Source organism: Callospermophilus lateralis, chromosome 18 (genome assembly GCF_048772815.1).
Source record: "Callospermophilus lateralis isolate mCalLat2 chromosome 18, mCalLat2.hap1, whole genome shotgun sequence".
Taxonomy (NCBI): Eukaryota; Metazoa; Chordata; class Mammalia; order Rodentia; family Sciuridae; genus Callospermophilus; species Callospermophilus lateralis.
Window position 1 is genome coordinate 1,461,715 of NC_135322.1, and position 20,353 is coordinate 1,482,067.

General features: G+C 55.5%; 1 pseudogene; it reads left to right on the top strand.

The window, feature by feature from the left end:
- The first annotated feature begins 4,088 nt into the window (after positions 1-4,088).
- On the top strand, positions 4,089-5,148 carry LOC143383473 (protein sprouty homolog 2-like; annotated as a pseudogene).
- Positions 5,149-20,353: the final 15,205 nt, after the last annotated feature.

Genomic DNA, 20,353 nt, shown 5'->3' on the forward strand with positions numbered 1-20,353 from the left:
AGCTCAAGGCCCCGAGTGGAACATGACCTCAGAATCGGCCAAGACTGGTGGCCGACCTGGGAGCTGCGTGCTGCGCAGAGAGGAGCCTCCGGACCTGGCCGTGTGCGCCCTGTGCGCCCTGTGCGCCCTGTGCGCCTGCATAGCAAAGCGATGCTGCCTCGTGACTACTGACAGGGGCTACCTCTGCCCCAGACTAGTGGGTTTTATTTGAGTTTTGAGCTTTGCAAGGTCTTCCATTGCTCTGAAATGACTGAACAAAATCCATCCAACATTGTGGGTAACCAAGAACACAGCTGCCTCTCTTTGGCACCCAGGAAGCTCCAGGCTTCCTGCTTAGCACCCCTGAACATGGTCCTGTACTCTCCCATGTCCCTGCGCAAGAGTATGTACTTATTCCCCGCAAAGGGGATCGTGAGCGGGCTCCCAGGTTTGCACAGGCACTAAGAGCTAGGACTCCAGGGCGGGCTCAAGTGGCTCCCGAGGTCTACACAGCACCCTCCCCATGCGGGGAGCTGAAGGCGAGGGCTTACACAGAGGTCTCTACACGAGTTAAAACTCACATAACGGTACACCCCCAAATAGGGTATGTGTATGAATTTAGAAATTAAAAGATGAATTAATTCACCTCGAATGTGAGTGACTGGTGAAGCCCTCTGCTGTCCACATTTCCTTGGAAAGAAGGAAAAACAGAAGACTTCTGCTGGACCTTGACTCGCGAACTCCACACGGAGGCCAGCTGAGTGGACCTTGGCAGAGGCAGGAGTGAAATCCCCAGGCTCCAGGAAGACGTGAGCGACAGGCGGCACGTTTCCTGGGTGTTCCAGAGACTGCAAGCCGGAGAGAGCCCCCTCACCTACAGGGACCAGGTCCACGCTGCCGGCCGGCTCTGAGGGCATCTGAACGTGGACACGCAGGACAGCCAAACTTGGCACGGTCGTCCCTGCTCACCCTGCTCACCGCGCCAGCTCACAGATGCTCCAAGGTGTGTGCCGAGTTAATAAAGGAATCAACCGAAGAAACAAAGGACAAATCTGTCCCCAAATAGACTCAGGAGCTAAGGGCGGTTATAGAGTCAGGAAAGACCCAGCCGCCAATCAACATGCGGAGGAATCAGGGAGTGAACGGCCTGACCCTCGGGTCCATCAGTCCTCAAATCAACGCGCGAGAGTGGCGGGCGCTGCTGCGTGGGGGACGTGCTAAGGGACCAGCCAGGGCTCAGCACAGGACTCCCGGAGGACACCCGCGGGCCGCCCCGGAGCGCGCTGCTCTCGCTGTCTTTGAAGAGCCAAATCTTGCCACTTCGTGGATGGCCCCACAGGAAGATCCACACCTACCACGTTACACACACGAACAAAAGAGCTAGTATTTACTGAGTGCCACAAGGTCCGTTACCACTGAACCTAGGATTCATACGAAGTCTGTGATTCTTTTTTGTTATTTTTTTGTAGTTGTACATGGACAGAATGCCTTTATTTTATTTGTTTTGTGGTGCTAAGGATCGAACCTAGTGCCTCACACGTGCTAGGCAAGTGCTCTGCCCCAGCCCCGAAGGCTGTGAGTCTTACATTTTCACATCTCAGAATCCTTTCTACTTTTAAAAACTAATGAATACCCCAATAGATTCTGTTCAAATGGTTTATATGCATAATATTTCCACATTATAAATTGAGATGAAGAAAAGTTTTTAATTTGTAACTTAAAACCATAACAAATTCTGATGTATCTTATCCCTTTTATGGATAAGAGTTATGATTTACAGACAAAAAAAAAAAAAAGAATAGTAAAAGTGGCGTTGGTTTGCAGATTCCTGAAATTTTTCTCCAGTAGAAGCAATGGATTTGCTTTTCTGTGACTTAATTCAAACCTTCACAACATCACACACAGAGATACTGGAAAGTAAAAACACCAGACCTTAATGCTCTTAGGAACCTGTGGATTTGCTGAAAGATCCTGCTTTCCCCCCAGGGCTCACTGAACTGAATTTTGGAAATGATTGGCCTAGGAAGCATAAATAATACACGTGAAATTCTGAGTGCTGGCCATCTGAATGCCATCTCAGGGCCAGGCGCGGTGGTACCCGCCTGTAATTCCAGAGGCTCAGGAGGTCAAGGATCCCCAGTTCTAGGCCAGCCTCAGTCAGTTAGCCAGGCCCCAAGCAGCTCAGTGAGACCTTCAAGATGAAAATAGTAATACTAATAGTAGTAGTAGTAGTAGTAGTAGCAGCAGCCTGGGGAGGTGGCTCAGTGGTAAAATGCCCCTGGGTTCAATCCTTGCTACCAAAAAAGAAAGAAAGAACCTCAGCCGCAGGCACTTCCCCCTCGGTCTCCGCAGCTGGCTGCGCCGAGGCGGCCCCTCCCCCACTCCTCTCCTCACTCTCTTTCCTGGTGACTCATCTCCAGGGACTCTGAGCGTTGCCTGGCAACCAGACCAGCTCCTGCATCCCCCCTCCAGTGAGGACCTGCTGCACCCACTGTTCACCCCTCAGCTGCGGCTGCCTGCAAGGTGCCTGCACACCAAGAGTGGGAGCCCAGCCACGCTCCACGGCTGGCACAGGGACCACCAGCTCCTGTGGTTCCAGTTCCACTTCAGATCTCTCCACAAGCACTTTGCCTGTCTTTGTGAAGCGGGTTGTCAGTGGCTGCTGTGAAGAAAAGCGAGCAGGCATGAAGGTGAACATGGGAGACCAAAGAGGGGTGGCCTGTCCCTCCTGAGGCCAAGGTTTGAGACGTGCAGTAGCACCTGTGTGCACACACAGCTGTTGTTCAGTCACCATCATCTCTGAACAATGAAATGTTTTCCTTTAAAAAAGAAACAAGTCACCAATGCACATTAGCGTGGTCTCTGTCCATGGGAAAGGCAAGGTCTGGTATGAGGAGGAGGACCAGCAGCACTTGTGCAGGGTGAGATGGGGAGGCGATTTGATGCAGCCATTTGGGGCAGTGCCTGGCAGCACCCCACGAGGCTGAGAGAGTGGAACACGTGACCCAGTGGCTCCATGCACACCCCAAGAACTGGAAACACACAGCAAAGACATGTGTGGACTCTCCTGTTCCCAGCAGGCAAAGGGGGGACATTGCAGTGTCCATCAAGAATAACCAGAATGTGGCATTGACCCACGGCGGAAAGTACTCCCGGGTGGGGAAGCAGGTCTGCCACCTACCACGACCTGGACGCCCCTGAGCAGGTGAAATCAAGCACTTGCAGAGGCCGTGTAGTTTTACTGGCCCAAGGCACAGACCCACACACCTGGGGTGGTGGTTTCCCGGGGCCAGGGAGGGGAAATGGGGTGCTGAGGCTGGTGGGTCCAGACTGTGGGCTCTCTAGTGTGAAAGGGTTCTGAGGATGGAAGGCGATGGTGATCTCAAATCCACGTGAAAGCAGTTAATGCCAACGAACAGTGCACTTAAAATGGATAAAACGTAAAATGATGTCTAACATGCCCTAATTTAAATATTAAAATGCAGAATTTGCAAGACTATGTATAACAATTAATACCAGTAAACATTCCTTAACATGGTAAATGTATGTTGTGTGTATTTCATCGCAATTAAAACGGAGAGCTGGAGCTGCGCGCCGCAGCGCGCGCGCGTAAGAGGGGCCGGTGGAGCGCGCAGCGCTCAGGCCCCCGCGCCCTCCCGACCCGGCTCCGCGCCCCCGCGCCGCCTCTGCTCAGACGCACGCGGGGCCGCGCGACTTGGCGATCTGGCTTTAAATTCTCTGTGAGGCCGTTTCTTTTCTCATTGGCTAATCTGACAGGAAAAGGGATTCGCCGTTGGCGCTTCGGCCTCTTGTTCATTGAGAAAAAGAGGAAATACTCCGCGTGCGCTTCTGGAAGGGGCAGCCCCGAACCCCGGGGTGTTCATCGGCGGGGGACTTGGCTCCGAATTTGTCTCTCGATTTTTCTCCGCGATTGCTAGGAAGTTGAACTGAGGCAGAGTTTGGAAAGAAGGGAAAAAGTTTGCGTCGGGACTGGATTTATTTGCACATCGCTGAAAGAAACACCGGGGGAGAGGGGTTGGTGCGAAGCCGTGATCACCGAGTTCAGATGCGCTCTAAGCCTGCTGGAGTGACCACACTTCCAAGACACCATGGAGGCCAGAGCACAGAGTGGCAGCGGGTCTCAGCCTTTGCTGCAGGCGCACTGTGACAGTGGCAGGCAGCGTGGGGAGCCCGGCCCTGGAGAAGCCCTCTCCCAGCAGGTACAGGTTTTGTCTCTGGATCAGATCAGAACCATCGGAAACACCAATGAGTACACCGAGGCACCGACTGCGGTCCCCAGACCCGGACTGCAGCCCGCTCCTCGCCCCTCCACTCAGCACAAGCCGGAGAGACTCCGCGGTCTGCCGGAGCACCGCCCGCCTCCCAGGCTCCAGCTTTCGCAGGTTCGTGTTTCTACTCGAGCCCCTCTGCCCAGGTCCATCAGCACCATCAGCTCAGGGTCTCAGAGCATCCTAAGGACAAATACCAGCAGCAGCTCCTCAGAACGGAGCCTGTTAGGATCATCCTTCTCCTCTGGTCCACTTGCTGATGGGATCATCCTGGTGCAACCCAAATCTGAGCTCAAGCCAGGTGAGCGCAAGCCACTGAGCATGGAAGATTTGGGCCTGCACGCCTACAGGTGTGAGGACTGTGGCAAGTGCAAGTGTAAGGAGTGCACCCATCCAAGGGCCCTGCCATCCAACTGGATCTGCAACAAGCGGTGCCTGTGCTCGGCCCAGAACGTGATTGACTATGGGACTTGCGTGTGCTGTGTGAAAGCTGTCTTCTACCACTGTTCTGATGATGATGAGGACGACTGCTCTGACAACCCGTGCTCCTGCAGCCCCTCTCACTATTGTGCGCGTTGGTCGGCCATGGGTCTCATGTCCGTCTTTTTGCCTTGCTTATGGTGTTACCCTCCAGCCATGGGTTGCCTTAAATTGTGCCAGGGGTGTTATGATTGGGTTACCAGGCCTGGGTGCCGGTGTGAAAACTCAAACACAGTCTGCTACAAAGTTCCCACTGTTGCCCCTGAGGCACTTTGAAAAACCAATATAGCATTGTTAATCAGGAATATCATATTAAGGGTTGTTCTCTTTTTTTCTTAAACACATATGCAACCAACTAGACAGTTGTGATCTTGACACTGTTCGTAGAGGGTTGGGATAGTCTTTGCTGCTTACAGTGAGATGCTTTTTGTCTGTGTGCTATTTTAACTGATATGCTTGTTAGAACTCAGCTAATGGAGCTCAAAGTTAAGGGATACGGAACTTGGTGTCCCACATATTGCATAAGCTTAAGCAACAGACACTCCTAGGCAGTTCTTGTTTGTGAATAGTCCTTGCAAAATTTGTAAATTAGCCAATGATCTTCTTGCCATTGTGTTCCCCAGAGATAATGTGCTATATTTTTGAATATACAATGATATTCGCAACTGTGAAAAACAAGTTGTGCCATACTCCATGGTAATCACAAAATATTATACTAATATGTTGTACATTCGGAAGAATGTGAATCAATCAGTATGTCTTTAGATTGTATTTTGCCTTACAGGAAGCCTTTATTGGAAAACCCTGATTTCCCCCTTCGACTTCATGTATATCGTAGTTGTAGTAAAATTAAACATTTATTTTCTAATTTTTCAACATGCTGTTTGGTGTGAAGACTCTTTATTTGAAGTTTCATTATTTTATAACAAAGAATATTTTAAGCGACATCTTACAAATTTTGCCCCTGGGTGTTATAGTTTCTGCAAAAGAGGGGCTTGCTGATGCATATGCTCAATATAAAATAGAAAGTATATTAACGTTTGAAATTAAAAAGAAAACGGAAAGCTGAGGAATGTCAGCGGGGCCTGGTTCCTCTCCCGCTAGGCAACAGCGCCATCTCGCGCCGCGCACTGGGAACGAGACCGGGTCGCCGCAGCCGCACTGCGGCGGACACTTGTTCGCGGGCCCGGGTTTAAAAACAAGTGTTTTGCTGAGCACCGCGTGGCCGTCGTGGGCCGTAGGATTGGGGGAGTTCCTCAGCCCCGGCGTGGACAGAGCTTGGCAGGGAGTCCGGGCTGGGTTTCCCCGGCAGCCGAGCGGGGTCCTAGGTGACTGTGGTTACGAGGGGAGCGCTGGGCTCCGGGTCCCCAGGCCGCCCCTTCCTGACTCCGAACCCCCCCCCCAGCTGTCCTGGGCAAGTCTGGAGAAGGGACTCCAGGAAGGCTGTCCTTCTGCCTTGGGTGTGGGCATGGTCTTGGGCACAGTCCTACAAGGCTGATGGGGCCGGGGAGGTGACCCGAGACTCCCATTTGATTGTCAGGAAGTCCTCCCCAGTTCCACACCACACGCAGGGTGCAGAGATGTGTCTGGTGTCTCTGGGTTCTCACCAAGTGGATTCATCATCGTAAGAACCACTTCCAGGAATCACAGGAGACACACGTCGGGGAAAACTGTGCCTCGGACACAATATGGTGGAGGAGCCTGCCTTGGGAGAGGGGTTCCCGGCGGGTCCGGGAGGGCAGACGTGGGAAGAGCTCCACTAGGGGCCCCCCGGTCATTGGTGAGCAGTCGGCAGGAGCAGGAGCAGCCAGTGTGAAGTGTTTCATGGGTCCTGGGGCACAGTGGCCTCTCAGGGTGTCTGGCCCCCACCCAGGACCGGAGAGCAGGTGTGGGAGAGTGTGGGAGTCCAACGGAGGCCGCGTGTGGGTGATCTCTGGCCTACTGGTCTGCACACAGAGGGCACACTCAGAGGACTGGAGTCCCAGGTCAGACGTCCTGCGGGTCAGCAGAATCCCAAGCATCAGAGCTGCGGAAGGCCAGGTCTCCAGGCTTCCTGAGCCCACGGACTCCCTGCTTCTTGACCATGCACACCAAAACCACCTTACACCCCAGGTGGACACTCAAGCAGGGACAGTGTTGCCCCAGAGGATGTCTGGCAATATCTGGGGACATTTTTTGGTTGTCACAGCTGGTGGGAGGGGAGGAGATGGGAAATTCAAGGATGCTGCTCAGCCTCCTATGCTCAGTGGAGGACAGCCTCTTTCATCCCAGGGCGCAGGAACAGCGCCTCCCTCCTCCACAGCAAAGGCCCAGGAGTTCCACAGGACCAGGAGGTCCCCTGGCTGGGGACCGACACCTGTGGTCTAGCACTCCCTCCAAAGCTGCCTGGGGCAGACACTTCCCTCCACTCCGTCAGCCTCCTCCTCAGATGGCCTCCACCATTACCTCCTGCTCCCAGGGTCTCCTCCTGGGTCCTCCCTGGGGACCACCCTCCCATCACATCCTTGATGAATGTGGCTCCTTGGCCGCACTTGAAGTCCCTTCCAGATTCTGCTTCCAGGACTCTGCCGCCTGTCTGCCCCACTCAAGCCACCCCCCCACAGCCACCCCCACGCTATTACTTCACGGTGATTCCATAGGTGCTGCCCGCATGGCCGGCTCCACACTCCCGCTGTCCACCCCACACCGCCAGCTCTCCTCCCCAGTGTCCCTTGATTGCTGTTTCAGTGACAAAACCAGCAGCGGGAGGAAGCTGGCTCTGCGGTCTCCTCAGGGAAGAGGTGCCCTCACTGTTCCTTGGACAGGCCAACCACAGGGAACCCAGCCCTGTGGCCAGGCTTGTCCCGCTGCCCAGGGACTTTAATCTAATGGAGAGAAGGCTCCTCCAGGCCGCGGGGAGGCCACCAGGGAGGACTCCCAGGAGGACCGCTGAGCAGAGCCCTGGAGACAGGAAGCGGACAGCGATGATAGGGGGGTGCTGGACCAGCAGCACAGGGAGGTCCCCAGGTGGGCTCCTGCAGGGAGGCGAGAAACCGAGGGCTACCCTCCAGACACCCAGAGTCTCTGTGGGAGGGACGCCCGCTCTCAGGCTGTCTGTCCTCCCCGCCGTCAGCCTCCTCTCCCTGTTTCACTCTTCTTTCCCTCGTATCCCTCCTTCGCCAGAGCCGGCTTTCCAGGGGCTCCAGGAGACCTGGTTGTTCAATACCAACACGCTTCAGGGTGGCCCTCGCTCGGCGCTGTTGGGGACAGAGGAATGTGGACGTGAAGGTGCTCCGTGCCTTCAGAAGCCGAGGGCTACAGGGAGTTCTGCTGCAGGGACCACGCCTGCATCGCGCCTGCCGGTTCCCTGTCCGCACTGCGGGAGTGGACGGCCCGCTCCTGGCTGCTAGGGCGCAGCATGCCCACCGCAACGTCCTCCTGGATGCCGTGCCTCTCGCCCCTCACTCCCTTCCCTCCCTCAATAGGCCGCTTCCTCACCTTGTTGCTGAAAGCTCGGTCCTTGTTCCCGAGGTGAATTCAGTACGAACACAGGGTTTTGAGGAAAAGGAAAGAGAAGGTTTATTGTTTACTAGAAAAGGAGAACACAGGGAAGACCTGTCCCAGAGACTGTGACTCTGCCCCTCAGGGGACAGGGGCTTTTAAAGAAGCTGTGGAAAGGCTGCACTGCAGGTGTGCCGCGGCGGGGTCCCAGGTGCACCCGCCTGAAGGTATGTTGAAATTCACTTGTTATTTTGGGAGATAGTCGCTTCCTACTCTCCCAGGGACACCTCCTTCCTGTGGGGAACAGATAGGTAACCCAAGGTGTTCTTGTTCTTGACCCTGGGCTAGGGAGGGAGAGGGAGAAGAGAAGAAGAAAAACATGTCCGCTTCAAAATAAGCAGCAAGGGCTATGTTCAGAGGTGCCCTGGACACTGTTAAAACCCGAAGCCGGGACGTGTGTGTTCCTGCACCCGGGCCTTCGCCCTGGCGGGGCTGGGCAGACCTTGGATCCGGGCTCCCCAGGGCTCTGGTGATGCAGGTTTGGGAGAGGCTGCGCTCTCTGCCCTCCGGAGCCCCCGGCAGAAGGAAAGAAGCAACAGTTACCCTCCAGGGGGACAAGAGAACTGTCACCTAGTCTGACACATAAAGGGGCTTGTTCAACAATCAGGCACCTACTGAGTGAAGAAAATTTCACCCCCAAAACGTGGCTTTCTGTTCTTACTGACCTTTCTTGTATCCATAAATTATATTTATTATAGAAATGCAAAACCGTACAGCCGCTGCGCACGGGATTGCTCCCGTGTTTTCCGTGTTCTTACTGCCTCAGTCCCCATCTACAGGTGAGGAGATGAGGCTCTGGGGGGCCCGTGGTCCTCCTGCGAGCGCGGGAGCCAGCCTTGGTAAACAGCAGCCTCTCCACTGAGAACCGACACTCACCCTGTGCTAGGGGAGACCCAGGGTTCTGAGACGGGAGCCCACCCTCCCGTCCCACAGAAGTCCCTTCCCTGGCCTCACCCTGGAGGCAGGCTACCAGTGGACAGGAGTGAGACATTCACTGGCACTTCCCAGGGGACAGAGGGGCAGTGAGACAGCTGTGGACCAGCGCAGCGACCTGGTATCGACCTGGTATCGCGTGGGGAGACACCTTGAACGTCTGTGTCCTGCAACCCAGAGAAACAAGTCAAGAACAGCCCCAGGTAGTTGTCACCGCAGGGCTTCGCCTCAGGACCCTCCTGGAGACCCTCCACCCCTGGAGGGTGCCTCTCACACTGCTCGCATCCAGGAACCCAGAGCTGAGCTGAACGCTGACCCAGGAGACAACACCGTGTGACACGGTTGTCTGTCTACACAAAGATCGGTGCGGGAGGCGGCACGTTGGACATTTTTGCGACTCTCTTGATGTCCTCCGCCACAGGGGACCGCTGGATTCTCGTCTGGGCTCTTAATTCAAGCACGTGCAATATGTCATTCTGCAGAAAGCTGGGAAGGAAAGGGCAAATGACACCTCTGTGCTCTTAGCAAAATAGTTGGGAGGCGTGTGGACCCTCCAGGGGGTCTTGGCTCCCTCCAGGGACGCTTGAATCGCATTTTGGGAGCAAATGGCCTAAGAGACACACGAGTAATAACAATGATAACGAGACTCTGGGTGGGGGCCATCTGAGCGCCGCGGAGCAGGGCTGGTTAGAGACCCTCGGCCGCGGCCCCTCCCCCTCGGTCTCCGCAGCTGGCTGCGCCGAGGCGGCCCCTCCCCCTCCTCTCCTCACTCTTTCCCGGTGACTCATCTCCAGGGACTCTGAGCGTTGCCTGGCAACCAGACCAGCTCCTGCATCCCCCTCCAGTGAGGACCTGCCGCACCCTCAGTCCCACCCCCAAGCTGCGGCGGCCTGCAAGGTGCCTGCACACCAGGGTGGGAGCCCAGCCAGCTCCACGCTGGCACGGGGACCGCCGGCTCCTGTGGTTCCGGTTCCACTTCAGCTCTCTCCACATGTCTTGTGAAGTCTGGTGTCTTGAGGAAGCCTGTTTATTAAGCAGCCGACGTAGGTAGGGGCACTACTCCATTCCCCTGGGAAAGGAGGACGTGCGCTGTACAAGGGTCGGCTCAGGACAGGCACGGAGCTGGCTCCCCAGACCCACAGGAGAGTCCTTTAAGAACACAGGGGTCTGCTCCTGTTTCCAGCCCCGCGCTGTCCCCGTCACATAGCACATGCTAAGTGGCTGCTGAGTGACAGGATAAGCACACAGCCAAGTTGGAGGCTTCTTCTCCTGTTTATGGAACCGTGACGCTTGGTCTCACTTTGCCCCGTAAGTGGACTGCGTGGGAACCAGCACCTCCCGCTCCCAGGGAGGCCACGGTCTCCTCCGAAACCTTCAGGTCCCCCCGCCTTTCCGTGGACAGTCCTAGTCAGCGCTGAGGCCGTCCTGACCAAAGTCAAGGGCTCCCTCGGAAAGCCTCGCCCGCCAGCCGCCCAGCGCTGTCGGGACAGGTTTTAGTGAGGCAGCCCAAAGTCCCCAGAGTGCACGGACGAGAGGGGGACAGGCAGTTATGTCACCAGCACCGGTGGGGACGGAGGACTAGAACAGTTAGTGTGGCGGCATTGAGGGAACTGCTTCAGCAACTGTGGATACGGAGGCGGGCAAAATGCCACAGGAAAGTGAAGCTTCATTCTTTCTAGTGATCGTTTACCCAAATTACTAAATTTTTTTCATATTTAATTATTGTAGAAACAATTAAAAACAAAAGCATGTCAGCTGGGCTGGGGCTCAGTGGTGCAGCGCTCGCCTGGCACAAGCCAGGCACTGGGTTTGATTCTCGGCACCACATAAAAACGAATAAATAAAATAAAGGTATCAAAAATGTTGTATCTGTTTAAAAAAACAAAAGTATGCCACGATTTACTGTATCAAGTTCTCTTCCAGCTGAAGCCCCACCTTGCAGGTGCAGAAAGTGGGGTTCAGAGGGGCCCACGTCTCGTCCAGGATCGGGGGCGACAGAGCTCAGCTTCTGCCTCCCACCTCCTCTCCTGAGAGCTCTCAACTCACCCCTAGCGAGGGTCCAGCACGGGGCTCCAGCACTGGGCCACCAACCTCCCCTCCTGATCACAGGAGGCAGACAGACGTAGACCCTCTATTTCTGTTTCTTTCTCTTTTGGGGGGGCGGGGGGAACAGAGATTGAAGCCGAGGGCACTTAATCACTGAGCCACTGGTGAGACTTACCCACCAGCCCTTTTCATTCTTTATTTTGAGAGAGGGTCTCACTAAATTACTCAGGGTGAAGGCTGGCTTTGAACTTGTGATCCCCCTGCCTCAGTGGCTGGGATAATTGGCGGGATCTACTGCGCTGGGCTGTGGATTTAGAGATGGGAAGAGAGAGTCACATCAGGACATGGGGCATCAGGCGTCAGACACCTTAAACAGGCACCTCTTCAGCCAGCAAAGCTGCATCTTGGAAAGTCACCCAGGAGGGCGGGGGACACACCTCAGCTGGTAGAGTGCCTGCCCTCAGGCACAAGGCCCTGGGTTCAATCCCCAGCACCACACGGGGGGGGGGGGGGGGGAATAAAGAAGGAAATTCTCCTAGGAGAGTCATTCTCAAACTTCATCCTGTCGGAACTTTGTGCTTTCCAGGATTATTGAGAACCCCAAACAATTTCTCTTTGTTTGATTTACGATCGTGTATATTTATCATACTATAAATGGAAACTGGATATTTTTAATTTAAAAAACTTTGAAAGGTAAGGAATCTCTTATATATCAGCACCATCTACACTGAATGAGAAACAATTGCTCCTTCCAGATAGTGATCAGGAATAAAGGTGTCTCCCACATGTTTGCAGATCCCTCCAATGTCCTCCCAGGTAGAGGACAGCTGAATCCTCATACCTGCCTCTTAGATTCAGCCCTTGCAACTTGACAACAGGCAGAAACCATAGAAGGACTCAGCCAGTAAAACCTAAATATTCTCAGAAGACGGTTTGGAACTTGTGGGCCTCCTGAAAGGGCCCTGATCCCCTCCAGGGAGCCTGGAGCTGCACTGGGGGACCACAGGCCCAGCAGGCAGATGAACAACAGAGATGAAATCATAAACAGAGGCCATCTGACGAGGCTGCAGTGGGAACAGGAAGCAGGGGAATGATCCTCTAAACGGGCCCACTGCGCTGACCCCCACATGCTTTCTCTCAAAGCAGCCGGCCTGGCTCCCGTCAACAGGACAGGTTACATTCCTCAGCAGACTACCTGCTGTCTGCAGGACCAGGGCCCAGTTATCCTGGGAGGGGGGCGGGGGGGGGGCAGACCGGGTCCAGAACTCAGGGGCTAAGGAGAGTTGCCGCCACCATAAAATCTGTAAGAACGGGTTCTGATCAGAACCGGTCAGCGTGGGTCAAAGTGACCCAGAGTTGCCTGGACCCTTACGTGAGCAGTGGGGACTTTGATATCCTGAGGCTGTCAGTCACCTCAGCCGTGGGCGAGACTCTGCAGACGTCCCTGGACCCCAACACAACTGCAGGGCAGGAGGGCCACTCCCGTCTCCGAGGCCGCTCTCTTCCTGGAAAGTGTCCCCTGTCCCCCTCTTCCTAGGCCTCCCACTAAGAGTCCTCTCAAGTGAGAACCCAGAATCCAGTGGGGTCCTCTGCAGTGGCCTTGATCCCATCCCGCCTCTGACAGTGCGTCTCCTGGGCCACAGAGAGACAGAGGAGAGTCGTCAATCAAAGGACCTCCGCCGCAGGCCCTCCCCCTCCGCCCTCTCGGCGGGGGCGAGGCGGCCCCTCCCCCTCCTCTCCTCACTCTTTCCTGGTGACTCATCTCCAGGGACTCTGAGCGTTGCCTGGCAACCAGACCAGCTCCCGCATCCCCCTCCAGTGAGGACCTGCCGCACCCACTGTTCACCCCACAGCTGCGGCGGCCTGCAAGGTGCCTGCACACCAGGGTGGGAGCCCAGCCAGCTCCACGCTGGCACGGGACCCCCGCTCCTGTGGCTCAGATCTCTCCACGTGCCCTTTGCCTGTCTTTGTGGCTGCTGTGAAGAGCAGGCATGGCGTGGAGGTCGACATTCAAGAGGGAATGAGATCGGGTTCCAAGGAGTGAGAAGTTGCATGATGCCCCGTGGGTACTGGGTACCCAATGGGCACTTACCCTCTTCCAAGTAACAGTCCTTATGAAACAATGGAAAAGTCGTATTTTTTCTTTTCAAAAGAAACAAGGAACTGCCACACATCCAGGCCCCATGGTCACTATTCAAATAAATGGAGAAAGTAACAATGTAGCAGGAATTAGTCAAAGTGTTTGTGGTGGGAGTGTGACATGATGTCCTGGCTGTGGAAGGTCATGTGGATGCCCTTGAAAATGTTAAAATGCAACCATCACACAGTGCAGCGATGCCAAGGGCAGACATTCACCCCAAAGAAGGTCACCCCCGAGTCTCCAGGAGATGTGTGCACATCTGTGTTCACAGCAGCAGCAATCAGGCCTCCAAGAAGTGCAAGCAGCCAAGCCCCCTCAAAGGATGAACGTGGTGCTGGGGCTTGCAGAGGAGGGACGTCGACCGGCTCTGGCTGTGGTCAGGAGGAGCCTTAGCCAGTCCCAGAGAGCACGGGCGCTGTCTCTCAGGTAGCGCACCTGGGGGCTGGGGGCTCAGACTCAGAAACAGGGGAGAGGTGTCAGGAGCAGGGGCCAGGCGGGGGGCAAGTTCAGCTCCGCAGGACCAGTGAGCACCACAGGGAATGGGGGGACTGCGGCCCCACACTGTGTGCACAAGGCCACCAAAGTGTCCCTTACACCTGGTTAAAATGATGAACACAGGTTATGTGTATGTCACCAGCTTTAAAAAGAGACAAGGTGAAATATCAAGCCTGTGTTCAAGGGTTAACACGAGCGAAAAGGTCAGTTCTATGTTATGCGTGTTCTGCCACCTGGATTTCTAAAACGCAGCTTTTTGAGCCTAGTTGTCATTCCTTATCCAGCAGTGCCACCTAGCAGTGCCGCCTAGCAGTGCCCAAGGCCTCACCTCCAAAGAGAAAACAGAAGAAGACGTGTTTCTAATTGCCAGGCTTCAAGCTTTTCTTTCTTGTTGAATAGGATTTCCCTTGAGGGACATGGGACACAGACTTGGCCTGATAGTCCCTGAGCGTGGACACATGCTGGGGTGGGATCCTGCAGCCCTGGTGTGGACACGGCCCGCTGGGTCCAGGCCAGATTCCACAGCCTGCTCATCTCCTTGTGAAGCAGGGTAGAGGACATCCAGACACAGGAAGGACAAGGAGACAAAACTTCATCCAGAAGTTCCTCATAGGCTTCCATGACAGCCACTCCCTAAGCCCAGGCTTGTCACTCTCAAATTTGTTAATTGTTTTTGTTTTTGTGACCAGGGGTTGAATCCAAGGGTTCTTAACTACTGAGCCGGCACCTCAGCCGCCCCCCCTCTTTTTTTACATTTTATTTAGAGACAGGGTCTCACTGAGTTGCTTAGGGCCTCACTAAGTTGCTGAGGCTGGTTTTGAATTTGAGATCCTCCTGCCTCAGCCTCCTGAGCCACTGGCATTACAGGCCTGTGTTATGCCTGGCTGTAAATCTTAGAGTTGACCAAAAATTGGTTCATGTATAAAAATTACCTTGTGCACGGTTAATTATTCATCAATAAACAGATTAAGCAAAGAGAGACCTGATATATTGAGAAGCTTATATATAATTCAGGGGACTTTGCAATGTTTTTGATCAAATAATGGAAAACCACATCCACCTGGGGACGCTGAGATGGCCAGAGTGAGGTCACCCCACACCTCCTCATGCGCCTCGGGTTCCTGTAGGAGAAGAGCTGCCTGTCTGTCTCATGAGATGGGCCACCTTCTCCCTGAATGCCTCCAGGGGCATGTGCTGAAATTCTTTTCTGTCACAGACGTCAAGGAGCCAGGGGTCGTGAGCCCAGCTCCTCCTCCCTCCAGGACCTCCTCAGGACCCTCTTTGGGAGGTATCTCTTCCCCATGATGCTTGGACGAGTGTGGACAGCCCTCCCAGCAGCCCTGCTGTGGGTGGGGTCCTGGTTTTAGAGGGGACCACGGGGCTCAGAGGCAGGTCTCCGGGTCATCTGGCCCTGAGCCCAGGCCTGCGTCACCAGCCCAGTCCTGACCCTGAGCTGCAGGGGAGGGGGCCTCCAGGGCTGTGGTCCTTCTGCGCCCTGTGGGTGGCCACTGGGGTCTGGACTGACCTAATTAGGTGGGTAGGGGCGAGGAGAGGAGCCTGGGCGTACACTTTGTTAATGGAAGCACCTCTAGAACTAGTCTCCTTCGTGCCCGCTCCCCGCGCACACTCATGTGGAGACACACCTGGATGACCAAGGCCTCCCAGCGTGCCAGTCAGGACTTCAGGACCACAGCGGCCCGCCCAGTGGTCACAGGTCACTGCCATTTAAGCCACAGTTGCTGGGTGAGCAAGGGGAGGGGCTGGCCACACCCCGGGGACCTGGCCTGCTGGGATGCGAGTCCGGACCTAACCGCTTACCCACTTCCTCAACACGGCTCTGCTTCTTCCCCAGGAATATCTCAGGGGGATCAGGCACAGGGTGACCCCAGGAATATCTCAGGTGGATCAGGCACAGGGTGACCCCAGGAATATCTCAGGGGGATCAGGCACAGGGTGACCCCAGGAATATCTCAGGTGGATCAGGAACAGGGTGACCCCAGGAATATCTCAGGTGAATCAGGCACAGGGTGACCCCAGGAATATCTCAGGTGAATCAGGCACAGGGTGACCCCAGGAATATCTCAGGTGAATCAGGCACAGGGTGACCCCAGTGATATCTCAGGTAAATCAGGCACAGGGTGACCCCAGGAATATCTCAGGTGGATCAGGAACAGGGTGACCCCAGGAATATCTCAGGTGAATCAGGCACAGGGTGACCCCAGGAATATCTCAGGGGGATCAGGCACAGGGTGACCCCAGGAATATCTCAGGGGGATCAGGCACAGGGTGACCCCAGGAATATCTCAGGTGAATCAGGCACAGGGTGACCCCAGTGATATCTCAGGTGAATCAGGCACAGGGTGACCCCAGGAATATCTCAGGTGGATCAGGCACAGGGTGACCCCAGGAATATCTCAGGTGGATCAGGCACAGGGTGACCCCAGGAATATCTCAGGTGAATCAGGCACAGGGTGACCCCAGGAATATCTCAGGTGAATCAGGCACAGGGTGACCCCAGGAATATCTCAGGTGAATCAGGCACAGGGTGACCCCAGGAATATCTCAGGTGAATCAGGCACAGGGTGACCCCAGTGATATCTCAGGTGAATCAGGCACAGGGTGACCCCAGTGATATCTCAGGTGAATCAGGCACAGGGTGACCCCAGTGATATCTCAGGTGAATCAGGCACAGGGTGACCCCAGGAATATCTCAGGTGAATCAGGCACAGGGTGACCCCAGGAATATCTCAGGTGAATCAGGCACAGGGTGACCCCAGGAATATCTCAGGTGAATCAGGCACAGGGTGACCCCAGGAATATCTCAGGTGAATCAGGCACAGGGTGACCCCAGTGATATCTCAGGTGAATCAGGCACAGGGTGACCCCAGTGATATCTCAGGTGAATCAGGCACAGGGTGACCCCAGGAATATCTCAGGTGAATCAGGCACAGGGTGACCCCAGGAATATCTCAGGTGAATCAGGCACAGGGTGACCCCAGGAATATCTCAGGTGAATCAGGCACAGGGTGACCCCCAGTGATATCTCAGGTGAATCAGGCACAGGGTGACCCCTTTTATCTGAAAATACACACTTCCTCTTTTCTTTTCTGTACTGGGGATCGACCTGGGGTGCTGCCCACGGCCACATCCCCAGTCGCTGGGGTCAGGACTCCCACCCGGCGGGAAGGTCACCAGCTCCCAGTGCTCTTCACGCCCGAGGCCCAGGAGGGGCCAGAGGACCCGCCCAGGGACACTGCGGGAGGCGACTGGGCGCAGCTTTGAACCTGGGACCTGGCCACCAGGCGGCTCGCACTCTTCCCATCAGCGGGTGGCGACAGGGAGCCGCTGGGAGGGGGCCAGACGCCAACAAGGATGCGGTCCCAGGTCCTGACAAGTCTGCCGCCACCCGGGACAAGGACCTGCTTGTGCTACCTGGGGCCTCCAGCGGCCCAGCCGCGGGGCACCGAGACCTGCCTTGTCCGCCCATTAGGGGAGGGAGCCCGCTCTGCTACGGACGCCCACGCAGGCTCAATCGGCCCCATCAGCCACATCAGCCCCATCAGCCCCATCAGCCCCATCAGCCCCATCAGCCCCATCAGCCACATCAGCCCCATCAGCCACATCAGCCCCATCATCCACATCAGCCCCATCATCCACATCAGCCCCATCATCCACATCAGCCCCATCATCCACATCAGCCCCATCATCCACATCAGCCCCATCAGCCCCATCAGCCCCATCATCCACATCAGCCCCATCATCCACATCAGCCCCATCATCCACATCAGCCCCATCATCCACATCAGCCACATCAGCCCCATCAGCCCCATCATCCACATCAGCCACATCAGCCCCATCAGCCACATCAGCCCCATCAGCCCCATCATCCACATCAGCCCCATCAGCCCCATCAGCCACATCAGCCCCATCAGCCCCATCATCCACATCAGCCCCATCAGCCCCATCATCCACATCAGCCACATCAGCCCCATCATCCACATCAGCCACATCAGCCCCATCATCCACATCAGCCCCATCAGCCCCATCAGCCCCATCAGCCCCATCAGCCCCATCAGCCCCATCAGCCCCATCAGCCACATCAGCCCCATCAGCCCCATCAGCCACATCAGCCCCATCAGCCCCATCAGCCCCATCAGCCCCATCAGCCCCATCAGCCACATCAGCCCCATCAGCCACATCAGCCACATCAGCCACATCAGCCCTCGTGTTCCCACTGGGCCGCAGTCAGGACCCGCGCCTCCTCCCTTCCTCCTCTTCCTTTCCCCTCCCTTCCTCCCCTCTTCCTTTCTCCCTCCCTCCCTTCCTCCCTCCTTCCTTCCTTCTCTCTTTCCTTTCTTCCTTTTCTTCCCTCCTTCCTCCTTTCCATTCCTTTCCCTCCTTCCCTCCCTCCCTTCTTTCTTTTCCTCTCTCCTTCCCTCCTTTCCTTCCTTCCCTTCCTCCTTTCTCCTTCCCTCTTTATTTCTCCCTTCCCTCCCTCCTTCCTTTCCTTTCTTTTTCCCTCCTTTCCTTTCCTTCCTTCCCTTCCCTCCCTCCTTCCCTCTTTCCTTCCTTCCCTTCCCTCCCTCCTTCCCTCTTTCCTTCCTTCCCTTCCCTACTTCCTTCCTTTCCTCCCTTCCTCTCTCCTTCCTCCTTTCTTCCTTCCTTTTCCTCCCTCCCTCCCTTCCCTCCTTCCTTCCTCTCCCTTTCATCCTTCCCTCTTTCCTTTCTTCCTTTTCCTCCCTCCCTTCCTTCCCTCCTTCCTTTCTTCCCTCCTTCCTTTTCCCCCTCCTCCCTATTTCCCTCCTTCCTTTCCTTCCCTCCTTCCTTTCTCTTCCTTCCCTCCCTCCTTTCCCTTCCCTCCCTCCCTCCTTTCCCTTCCCCCTCCCTCTTTCCCTTCCCTCCCTCCCTCCTTTCCTTCCCCCTCCCTCCTTTCCCTCTCCCCTCCCTCCCTTCTTCCTTCCATGGCCTTCTGGGAGTTGTAGTTTCCACGACCCAAGCACACTAGTCAGTGATTGTTGCGCAGGCGCGCGCGCAGGGCTTTCTGGAAGTCGTAGTTCATGGGCAGTGTGCTCGGGCCGCGCCTGTTATGCGCAGGACATACCGGATTCGTTTGTTCGTGTCTCCGGCGGGTTTTGGCCTCTGTGCAGCTGAAGCAGGCGAGATCCCCGGGGTCTGCGAGGGCCAAGAAGGGGAAGCCGACCAGACTCCACCAGGCTCAGCAGGAGCTGCCAGGAGCCTGTGGACCCAGCAGTGGGGCGCCGATGGCATGCTGGCATGCGCGCATGCGCGAACGCGTGCATGACTGCTTGTGCATTTTCATGAGCTTGTTCCCGTGCAGGTGTGACTGTGTGTATACCTGGTCATGGCAGCGCCTGCCTGCGCAGGAGTGACTGCATGAGAGCTCATCCCCACGTGTCCTTGTTTGCACCTGCTAATTCCAGCGAAGTGTCCTGTCTGCAGGTGAAACTGTGTAACAGCATGTGTGCATGCATTTGGGCATCTCTGCATATCGCGCCACGGCACACATAGTCACACAGGTGTGTGGCTGATTCTGGACACGTATGAAATTTGTCTTCCTGGGTGCGAGGTGAAGGCTCCCCCCGTCTGTGTTCTGGGTATGCAGCAGTGTAGGATAAGTCAGACCTGTGCTTGCTAGCACGAAACTAGGTGGCCCGATGTGCCTGTATCATTCTGTACAAAGAGGACCCTCCGGTGTCACGGTGTGTTTGTGTTGCTGTGTGTGATCTGCACGTGAGGGAGACCATGCACACGCGGACTTTGCTATGTTGGGGCTCTGCCCACCAGGTATGACTCTGCCTATGGCCAGGTGTGCTCCTGTAAGTAGTTTCCCAGCACATGGCCTGCCTGTGCTGGAGAGGGTGACCTATGCAACCTTGATCCCTGAGTGTCCCTCTTCACTTGGGGACAGTACACACGGGATAGCTACCTGTAGCTACCTGTGCCTAAAGTCCCATAAGCAGGCATGAGTGCTGCAGGTGCACAGCTTCCCGCCGCCTCCCTGCCCGTGGGGAAGCATGTGTTCCTGCATGTCTGTTATGATGACCTGGGTTATGATGACATGACTGTGTATGTTGGACTCTGACATAATGTATGTGCCGATCTGTGATGTGAAGTAAAAAAAAAGTCTATGTCTATCTGGTCATTGTCTCCATTTCCTGGCATAGAGCTAAAACTGGATTTCCTTAGTGATGGGGTAAGAACTGCGTCTTCCATTATTCACAATGCTGGGACTCCTTTCAGTCAGCCTTGTGTTTATGCTAGTGAGGTGACTTCTGGTGGGTGGGCCTCTGGGTGGCCTCAGGAGGGAGCCTGATGCCACGGGAACCCACTCTGATTGAAGTGTTCCATCCTTCAGCTCCAGCCCCCCCCCCCCCCGCCCCTGCACACACAGGGGCTGGAGGTGGAGGTCACACCAATGGTCAAGGTGGAA